Source organism: Pinus tabuliformis, chromosome 5_1 (assembly GCF_031772625.1).
Source record: "Pinus tabuliformis cultivar Carrire ecotype Pingquan chromosome 5_1, CPIR1, whole genome shotgun sequence".
Classification (NCBI taxonomy): Eukaryota; Viridiplantae; Streptophyta; class Pinopsida; order Pinales; family Pinaceae; genus Pinus; species Pinus tabuliformis.
In genome coordinates, this window is record NC_142305.1 from 532,206,874 (window position 1) to 532,217,331 (window position 10,458).

General features: G+C 34.0%; 1 long non-coding RNA gene across 1 annotated transcript; it reads right to left on the minus strand.

Annotated features, from left to right (window-relative positions):
• Positions 1 to 8,222, minus strand: LOC149165889 (uncharacterized). The gene is made up of 2 exons (XR_016260792.1): positions 7,780 to 8,222; positions 1 to 1,321 (listed from the first exon to the last, which is right to left on the minus strand). It is a non-coding gene; the product is annotated as an uncharacterized LOC149165889 (long non-coding RNA).
• Between the last annotated feature and the right edge of the window lie 2,236 nt (positions 8,223 to 10,458).

Genomic DNA, 10,458 nt, shown 5'->3' on the forward strand with positions numbered 1-10,458 from the left:
TGCCAGGCGTCATCAGTTACACATCTTTTGTCGCAGGTTCTCCTTGCAGCTCTGGGAGTTTCACTTTCTAAGAGGCAGAGTAGGCCTCTTTGTTGCTCCACTGGTCGCTTGCCCTGCATCTAGTCCGTAGTTGGATCTTGTTGCTTTTTTCCTGTATTTGTTGTTTCTTTGTGGTGCCAGGCCTAGCCTGTTATAGTTGTCGGTTTTTTCTGCTAGCAATATTTTGTATCAGACAATTTGTTTTGAATTGGGAGTCACTCCAGTATCTCTGTTTGTATTTATTAGGGACGCTTTCATTAGTTGAAGTATGTTATCTCCATAAAAATCTCGTGATGCATCCAGAATTGGGAAATACAGAAAGTTGTAAATGTAACTACTTATGTTTTAATGAAAGATAGTTTGTTTTTTTCACAATAATTTCTAAGGAAATTATTTTTAAATGGCCAATTTCGAAAACCATTCTAAATGCCTCTCCCTTGATTAAGAACTATGTTACTTGGCCTACAAAGGATGGTTCTAGTGGGAATTTTTGAAAATGGCCTTCTTGAAAACAATCCTCTAAAAACCCAGTCTGGAATTCTCTCCAATTACAAGACGGTGTAAAGCTTAACAACCAATTCAGTTTTGGCACGTATTTCCTGGCATTCTCTCCAATTAGAAGATGGTGTAAAGTTTATGAATTTTTCAGTTTTGGCACTTATTTCCTGGAATTCTCTGCAATTAGAAGATGGTGTAAAGTTTACGAATTTTTCAGTTTTGGCACGTATCTCCTTATGGACTAATTCGCATAGTCCCATTTGAACGAAGTAAACACATCCCACTACGCCCTTTAAAACTTTGAACATCCTCTAGACCTTTCTCACCCAAGCTCTCGAAGTGAAAGATACAATAAAGAAAGCAATAACTAATATGTAAACTAGGGTATCCCATCAAGAAAAAACATTATGATTCAGAAAATACCAATTCTTGGAGGGGACATATCCTTCCCTATCTAGGGACCAAATCAAACAAGATTTTCCCCTTCATCTAGCTTTTGGGCACATGGACACTAACAGGGGAGAACTTGATGAAGAAATTATTGATCCTCCAAGCTATACAAGATTTTCCCCTTCTAACTTCTGGGCACATGGACAATATTAACAGGGAGAACTTGATGAAGAAATTATTGCTTTATGTTATGCAAAAACGGAATCCTCCTTTCCAATGTTCTTCGAATATTCTTTCGCCTTCATGGCCTGCAACTCTGTATACTGAAATGGGTTTCCTCTCTATTTAAACATCTTCTAAGGAAGAAATGTTCAGCGAGTCGATTCTCAGATGCCTGGAAGGATTTAAAAACAAGCTGATTATTAACAAATTTGTAATATTACTCTCTTGGAGGACATCGCTGGCCAAAACAAGAAGATATTAATGACAGAAATTATACCCTGAGCGTGTCTAGAGAGCCAATGCCAACTTAATTAAGGGAATCATTATTAAAAAATTTAAAGTGAAACTTGGCAAAGCTAGTTCAGCTGAAATGAAATAAATTGGAAGAATACTTATAGAGAGCCAATGCCAACTTAATTAAGGGAATCATTATTAAAAAATTTAAAGTGAAACTTGGCAAAGCTAGTTCAGCTGAAATGAAATAAATTGGAAGAATACTTATATTTCGCAAATTGGTAGGAGAAAAGGATGGAAACCAGCATAAAGAACGAATTAGGCTAAAAAATAAAATAGGTTGGAAAAATAGTTACGATTTAGTAAGTTGGGAAGAGAAAGAAATGGAAAGTAGTATTAAAAGCACTACATAAATTAGTATTTTTTATTGAACTGAGATGCTTATTCTACAGTCCAATATGAGAGAAGTGTCATTCCTTCTGTGCTCAACCTCAAGTTGATACGAGTTTCTTTATTTCGAATTGTAAGTTTAAGTTGTGTAGTGTACACAATCCAAGTTTCCAAGTAAATTTTAAAGACACTAAATGCATTTTATAAATTGAAAAATACAATTTAAACAATGAGAAAAAAACACACATATATATAGATCAATCTTAAGTATAGATCTAGTCAAGCTCGAGAGGGATCAAATCTGTCATGTGCAAACTTATTATTCAATTTTTCCATTCTAAAAGATGTTTGCACCTCAAGAGATTTGATCCATCTTTGCTCTTGCTAGATCCCTGGTTAAGATGGATCTATAGTGGTTATATTAAAATTAGATGCAAATAAAAAAAAAAGTTGTTGATAAAGCAAGATCCTTAATTAAGATAGATCTATATTGATTATATCAAAAATTAGATGCAAGTCAAAAAAAAGTTTTTAATAAAACATTAGAGAGAAATCCAAACACTTTCGATTATGAATGGATAATCCTAACCCTAAAAAGAAGTTGTTAACAAATGAGATGGAACATTGAAGTAGCAACTAATCACCACATAGAATCATTGGCAATAACTAAAACGAATATTTCTATTAAAATTTAAAACATAAAAGTACTTGAAGACTCCCAAAGAGTAGTAGCTCCATTGCTGGGAATCAAGCCGTTCCGATGCCGAGCTTGAGAGACCTAAATAGATCAAAAGAGCCTCTTAAGGAGTTTCCACATTTGATAGGGGCAGCACATTCTCTGGGAATACCAATCCCGAAGCAGATAACATGGCAAACTTATCCCTCCAAATAAAATACAAACCTGTCCTAGTTTTCCACGAGAATGGCACAGAAACAATGAAGGAAATCTCAATATAATGAAGACACAGATCTCATAAAAACGAGGAGCTGTAATATCTTAGTTTCAAGATATAACAATATCACTCGACTAGCAGGCTATGTTGGGAGCACTTTCCTAGTTTAGTTTGGTCACTTTCATTATTTCTTGGCAAGTGAGACCAATGACTATTGAATCTCCCACTCCCCACAAAGCAAACTTCAACAGACCAAATCCCTGCTTCAAGAGGCTAGCAACTTCATGAGACCAAATTCCAGATCCAAACGGTTTCTACAGAGCTAATGCAACAGATAAGTTCCATCGAACAAAATTTGCTTTCTTATCCCATTATGCTGGAGCCTATGTTCAACTTTCAAATTAAGTACCTCCCATCAGAGGGGAGCAAAGGCTTTGCTTCAAACACTTCAGACTCTATACTCCAAAACACAATCCGGCTGGATGGATCACAATAAGAATATAGTTTTGCTTATACGCACCAGTCAGTCGGGGCAATTATGTATAAAAGATGGCACAAGCTGATAGCCTGGATGGATAACAATGAGTATATAGTTTTGTCTCCAAACCAGATTGCATTGTATGTAAACTAGTTTTGGCAATATAATATGTGATCCATATGAAGTTTAAGAGAAATTCTTCGGCGTAAATCACAAGATAAATCATTTGTCGACGCATTTTGAACCAACAAGTGTGGTTCATCCTCAGGAGATCCAGCTTAGCAAGTTAAATAGTCTGAGCAGAGACTCCAACGGCTATCTTGACTAACGGTTAATTTTGACTTTAGAACCAGAATCAAGATTTAATGGAAATTAGTTAAATTATGGTATATGTCGCTCGCTTGATTTATTTATTTATTCAATTTTTATTTTTTATTAATATTATTATTATTATTATGAATTTATTTATTTATTTTATTTTATTTTATTTTTATATATATATTTTTTGAATATGTCGCTGACTTGATTCATTCATTAATTTATTTGTTCAATTTTTAATTTTTATTAGTATTATTATTATTATTATTTTTTTAATCTATTATTTATTTATTTATTTTATTTTTTTATATAATATTATTTTTTATTTTATATAATATTATTTTTTATGTATATTCCATTTTTTATTTTAAATTATTTTCCCGTTCCAATAAGTTTCTAACTAACTTTTGTATACATTTCCTTTTATTTATATATATATATTTATATATATACACTTCCTTTTATTTATATATATACACTTTAAGTCCCATTTAAATAACGAATTATAATTTTTAATTATTAAACAATACCTTTTAAATTAATTTATATTTATATATTCACATAATTTAACTAATTTCCCTTAAATTTTGACTTTGGTCCTAAAATCAAAATTAACTGTTAGTCAAGATAGTCGTTGGAGTCTCTGCTCAGACTATTTAACTTGCTAAGCTGGATCTGTTTCTTCAACTTGTCTTGACAATAAACCACACTTGTTGGTTCGAAACGCATTGATAAATGATTTATCTTGTGATTTACGCTGAAGAATTTCTCTTAAACCATAATGAATGTTAAATCTAGATCTACTCAAATAAATTTGGCTGTACCTTTCGTATTTTTTTCCAAATCTGAATCAGTCAACCTATGGTATTGTTCAAACTAAAAACATGGAAGCCTTAATATTATCAAATTATAGACCATGCAAGATTAAGATGGGGATATCAAATCATAGACCATGCAAGATTAAGATGGGGAGAGGACCGCACCTGATTGTAAAACATTAAAAACGAGAAATCCCAAATTTTGTTTTACATGCTATTGTAGTTGTGTGGATTTATGCTTTTATTGCCGTTCTGTGGATTCTAGATATTAGAAATAGAATGGATTGTTTAAATTCTAAAGGTTTATTTTATTGGAATGCCAGAAAGCATATAAATATGCAATATAAATAGATAGAAAAAAGTGTAATGTATACCTGATGTGTAGCTAAGGAGCTTCAACAGATTTTAATAAACAGAGAAAAGTGTAGACTATAAGTGAATGGAGGCTTACATAGTTATTTTTACACAATTATTTATATTGTTGGAGATTTTTGAAAGTGAATTGTGTAATGGTTTTTGATCTATCCAATGTTTTGATGGTTACTAACCATCTATTCATCTTTGGTCCCTGATAATGGATAGAGTAACCATCCAAAACGTTGAACAAATTAAAAACCATTAAACAATTCACTTCTAAAAATCTCCAACAAAAATAAAATTTATCTGATACGTAATTAAAAAACTTCTCACATTTATTTATATTTTAAAAATAACTTGATTAATTTTTAACAATTAATATCTTTTAAATAATTTAGCTTAAAATCTTATCTATTATTAAATTAAACATTACTCTTTTTTCTAATATCATTCTTCTACTTTCTTCTCTCATATCTGTGAACACTGCCCAACAGCATCTCAAATGATGCGCATGCAATCTAAAGGAAATCTGCTGCACCACTACAACATGGTCCCCTGCAGGAGACTGTAAACGATCCAGTTGTTTACAAATCAACTTCTCTGAGCTTATGGAACTTATGGATATATTCCTGATTGGACAAATCAAATCAGCTTTTAGGACCTTACTTATGGAAGTATTCCCAGAAGGATGGTGATAATCGAATTATAATATCCTGAATTAACGTGGATTTGATCTGTTATTTATTTACGATAGATAAATTGTAAACCGAAATGCAGTACAAATATTGGAACATTAATATACAAAGTAAACATCGAATTTCAGCAACAATTCTGAAAATCTCCAGAAACCCCACTCCGACACCCAAAAAAAAAAAAAAAAAAAAAAACCAAACCAGACCCGAGGAGGGTGAAGGGTTCTTTAAAAAACAACAATAATAAATTGACCACTGCAATTTGCCTGGCTCCATATAAGAAGCTCTAAAACGATATGCAGCAGTACCCCACTCCGGCCTAAATACCCATGGAAGAAGTTTCGGTTAACGGAGAAGACGATAAATTGGAAATGCTTGTGACGCAAAATAAAGTGAGATCATACCTCGTTAGCTTTTCGAATTGGGTGCAGAAAACAAAGATCGGCAGATCGCAATGGGTTAAGAATACTCCCACTCCCCAGAAGGTTTTGGTTGCTTTTTTAATGAATGAGGTGTACATCAATATTTTGTGTGATGTTTAGCTCTCATCAAATTTATTTGGTGTTTAGTTCTCATCAATCAAATTTTATTAGGGGTTGTCTATCGAGGCAATAATGTCATTTTTTTTTAATATTTGAGTGTGAAAGTGTTTGAATAATTTTTTTAAAGTTAAAATATATTTAGCATCATCAAACCTCTGTCTATTGCTTTTGCCTGGTCCCTGTACACTTTAAATTCTGAAGCTTAACAATTTTATCCCAGATTTCCAAAAATTTCAGCGAAATTTTATGAGGCATTATAACAGAAATTCCATTGTTTTCCTGCAAAAACATTTCTAAAAAATATGCAATTTTATTATATTATTAATTTAAATCAAATCTCATAATTCCTGTCCACTCTCAATTTTTTATCATAAAACTCAATAATCTCAAATTTTCTTATATTATTAATTTAAATCTTCCCTGGAAAACATTTTTTCAGAGCGAAAAAGCGAAATTGTATTATATTGAGTCTATATAACTGCTTCAAGATAATACATTTACATGCCAATTGAGGAAGCCAAGAACATATGACACAAAACCAGAGGAAGAGATCCTCTGAGAAGGATGCCGAAGCTCAAAAACATACACAGATACAAATATATTAGACACCTCCAGCATAACTAGGAAGAAGATCAGAGATAGATATAGTCATTCATACCATACAAATGCTTGAAAACCAAAAAGGTAAATAAAAACAGACCTAAAGGACATAAGCAAGAGATTAAAAGCCAGGGATAGCAAAATCCTGAATGATAAAGGACTCCTCGCCAGATATTACCTTCATGGACCAGAACCTGTACCTAGTTGAAGACCCTCCTTTGACAGGCAGTCCGCTTGCTGGTTCTGAGCTCTGAAGATATGCTGAATGGAACACCCTCTCATAAGTCCCCAAAAAACATGATCCTGTCCATCCAGTCTACCAGGTGAGGGCACTAGAGAGAGTTAAATCAAATCTCATAAGAGCGATTAAGGGTGTACTGTTGGAAAATAAAATTGTTAGAAAACTAAAACTGCCCCCCAGGACATCTAGGCTCGCAGCCCAGGATCGAGCAACCTCACAGGCTCAAAGTACAGGATGACATCTAGGCTGGGAGCCCAGCCTCCGGCAAGCTCACACAGATCAATGCTAGTGACAAGCGAGACTCAGATTCCAGGCTCAAGTGAGCTCACAGGCATAAAGTGCATGATAATCCTAGTGACAAGATCTTGCAAGCAGGTAAATAATTCTTCTATCCATCACAGCCTAAGGTTAGCGTCCTTCGAATGGGCCTCACACTAGCTAGGGCAAATTGTGAGGTCAAATTTTAATGGATCCAAAAAGAATTAAACATACATTAGCTAGGCCAAATCTTGAAATCTTGATGGAGCCACAAAAAAATTGAACCCACGACAAAAAGTTTCAACCAACTGGGCTACTATCAAATCTTTAAAACATCCTTATGATACTTGCAAAGCATCTCACTCGCAAATATCCTGCAAGTGGGTAACCGTTCCTCTATCCGCCCCCGCCTAAGCTTAACCTCCCTCGGCCTAAGATCAGCCTCCGCCGGAAAGAAAAGAAGCTCTAAAACATCCTTATGATACTTGCAAAGCATCTCACTCGCAAATATCCTACAAGTGTGTAATCGTTCCTCTATCTGCCCCCACCTAAGCTTAACCTCCCTCGGCCTAAAGATCAGCCTCCGCCGGAAAGCAAAGAGAAAAAGAAAGCGAGAAGGCTTCTAAAAAATCCGCCCTAGCCTAAGCTTAGGCTCCCTCGGCCTAAGATCAGCCTCCGCCGGAAATAAAAAGAAAAAAACAAAGCTAGAAGGCTCCTAAAATATCTTTCCTTCTAAAACATTTTGCAAATTTGAAATCAAACGTAAAGGATTCAAGCATTGAAATACTTTAGCAAAATAAATAATATACCCGAATCTTTTGCGGAACAGGAAACTTTGGAGCCCTGTCCCATATTTTTTCATTGCCGCTCCAAATTGCCATCAAAGAAATTGATGTGGACAAACTAGTACAGTTGTGGATAGGAGAAGGGCTGGTGAATAGCGAACAGTTAACCCATTTAATGAGCATGGCCATCAAAATACAGGCAGTTGGATAAGAGAAGGGCTGGTTAAGAGCAAAACAAGCAACCCATTCAATGAGTGTGGCCATCAAAATACAGTTGCTTGGTCTAACAGCCAACAATGATGCTCCAATGGAATCTCTATTAAATGGGTTTTGTACTGTTTACTAACCCTTCCATATCCACATCCATACACTCTGAACGCATCAATTTCTTCATATCGCAAAAACCTAGCTCCCGTGCACTGCAAAACCTTTCATGGTGCCATCGCTTGTTGTTCGGAACAATAAGCTAAGGCACAGATGATAAGGGCAACGTGGGGTACCGAAGATAATGAATACACACCCTTCATCAATAATGCATCCACAAATCCACCATTCATGCTTTGACACCTAGAGGACCATTAAAAAATGCGTCAATAATGCATCCACAAATCCACCATTCATGCCTTGACACCTAAAGGACCATTAAAAAATCCGTGATTCATGTTTCTGCGCACTCCGCGTAGATAATAAGTTAATAGGATTCCGCGTGGAAAAACATAGCTCTTTTGTTTTAAGAGTCTATTTCACTTCTTTTCATTTTATTAATGAAATTAGGTTATTAAAAAAAAAAAAAAAATCAACATTTTTAATTTTTTTTTAATTTTTTCAAAAGAAAAATGAAGATTCTTTATTAATAAGGAAATTTTGTATATATGTTGTGATATTAGTATAACTACATGTGGTTGATCTACACTCTATGTTTCAACTTAATATACAATCTTAATATTAATATATTAATTACTTTAATATTTATGACAAAAAAAAATTAGTATGGGAGGAAATCAATAAATTAAAGGATGTTGCTGATATCGAATTTGGAAGGTCTTGTTCTTCGGCTTGAACATGCGGAAAAGGCAAATCATTACATTTGCATAGAATAGGCTAGAGTCATTGCTAGGATTGAACATGCCGAAAAGACAAGAAGCTTTTAATATTTATTTATTTTATTGAAATCCATACTTTTATTCTATAAAATTTTAAAAGTTTTTTTTTTTTTTTTAACAATCCTTATTTCCTTTAGTTGTGTAATTTTATTAATAAAATCAATTTGATTATAATATTATTTGTAATAATAAAGTGTAATTTTATTAATAAAATCAATTTGATTATAATATTATGTGTAATCGGCCTGGAGTATGCCGTAAAACTGCTTCTGCTTGGCTAAGAGCTCGTCTTCCTCGGACGTAAGGAAACAGGTTAACGGCCCAAGACCCAGAGGCATCTGGCAGGAATGAGAGCCTGCTCCCGATTACGGACCACCAGCAGGGTTATGTCAGGTGGCGTGGTTTTCCTATTTAACAGTGATGAGTCATCCCAGCATTCGCGGATAGCAGCGAGAGATGGCTGTCCTCACTGTTGGTTTGACACCTGAGTTGATAGGTTTTACCACCTTCGGAAAAAAAAATATTATGTGTAATAATAAAGTTTATTATAATACTATTTTAACAATATTATTTATAATATTATAATTTATTATAATACTAATTTTTAGTAATAATAATATATATAATAGTATCTTTATTGGTTTTTTTTTATGCTCTAATATAACTTTTTTTAGTTTTGTAATATTATTAATTGGATTATTAATAATTTTTGTAATAATAAAATTTATTATAATATTATTTATATAATATTAAAATTTATTTTTAATAATAATTGTACCTATAAATTTGTATCACTTTGGGTATAACATAATTAATATACTTTCTTAAGGCATTTCTAATGGATTTGAGGATTTGTTCATTACAACAATGGAGGGCATGATTGGGGAGGGTAATCGCGTTGCTTGCTGAAGGCGTTGTGCATCCCTAGCAAACGAACACAGCAAGAAGCTCGCAGCTGCCCCTCAACGGCCTCCTGCTGCTAGGGACTGAGCATCATGTGTAGAAATTCCCACTGTAGATCACATGATAATGCAATGTACTAAAGCAAAACACTTGATCTATTTCTACAAACAATTTAGCAGAAACTTAATTGAACATGAGCAACATCAAGAAGAACACATATAACTGATATGGAGAAATCAATCACACATAACACAGAAGAATTTACCCGGGGAAAGCCTCAACCTAAAACCCTAACTCTGTATTATCATACAAGTGGAAATATAGCCAGTATTACAAAAAGAATCAGCTCAAAAGCTATCATGCTCTCTCTGCCATACCTCTGCTACTCATAGACAGTCAAAGGCCTCTATCTAACCTCTGGTCTGCGCTCCAAGCCTTCTATTTCTTTGCGCAATTCTGATTGGGGTCCAATGCAGCCACTTGTGTGAATTGGCCTCTTCACATACTCACCAATCTCTGATCCAACTGCGCAGTCCTGAAGGAGATAAATCATCATCATGGATGAGCTTCCTTTATAGGAAAAATATTCATCCAACTAATAGTACACTGTCCCTTCTTTGATCTCATTTAGGTCTCTGTCTGAATTGACACGCATGAGTTATCCATGAGTGAATCTCCAGTTATCTGAAATACATTA